Genomic DNA, 485 nt, shown 5'->3' with positions numbered 1-485 from the left:
TAAGTTTGCTTATCATTTTATTATCAACAACCAAGTTAATGGTACACTCTTGGAAAACTATATGCACATGTAGAAATATTTCCTTCTTAAATATACGCATTCATTATAACTACATATAAATAATTTTCAAATCCTGAACAAAACATGAGAGGATTATGCTCACAAAAAATTGAAAATTGACAGAAAAAACAAAAGACAACATGCAAATAATAACAAAATAAATACATTGTCTGAATCTGTTTTGTTTAAAAAGAAATGAACCCGTGATGACCTTGTAAAACTTCATAAAGACTCTCCATAAACTACGAGGGTAAACATTTTTCTAGGATCAACTATAGTAGACAATTTATACTTATATTAACACTATACAATTGAGTCACACCACACAGCTGTAGAAAGACACACAAAAACGTTTACGTATTCCTGTCAACACTGACAATTTCCGTTTGTGCCTTTGGGAAAATAATATTACAAAATGTGAAATG

At 29.3% G+C, this 485-nt stretch overlaps 1 protein-coding gene across 1 annotated transcript in view; it reads right to left on the bottom strand.

The window, feature by feature from the left end:
- Positions 1-485, bottom strand: part of phox2ba (paired like homeobox 2Ba) — a 3,815-nt gene continuing 3,330 nt past the window's right edge. The window contains exon 3 of the mRNA XM_066720479.1: positions 1-485. This exon is cut by the window's right edge and continues 1,021 nt beyond it. The gene's annotated coding sequence lies outside the window, so the exon portion shown is untranslated.

Source organism: Amia ocellicauda, chromosome 13 (assembly GCF_036373705.1).
Source record: "Amia ocellicauda isolate fAmiCal2 chromosome 13, fAmiCal2.hap1, whole genome shotgun sequence".
Classification (NCBI taxonomy): Eukaryota; Metazoa; Chordata; class Actinopteri; order Amiiformes; family Amiidae; genus Amia; species Amia ocellicauda.
The sequence above is the reverse complement of the archived record's forward strand: the minus strand, read 5'-3'. Positions and strand labels throughout refer to the sequence as shown.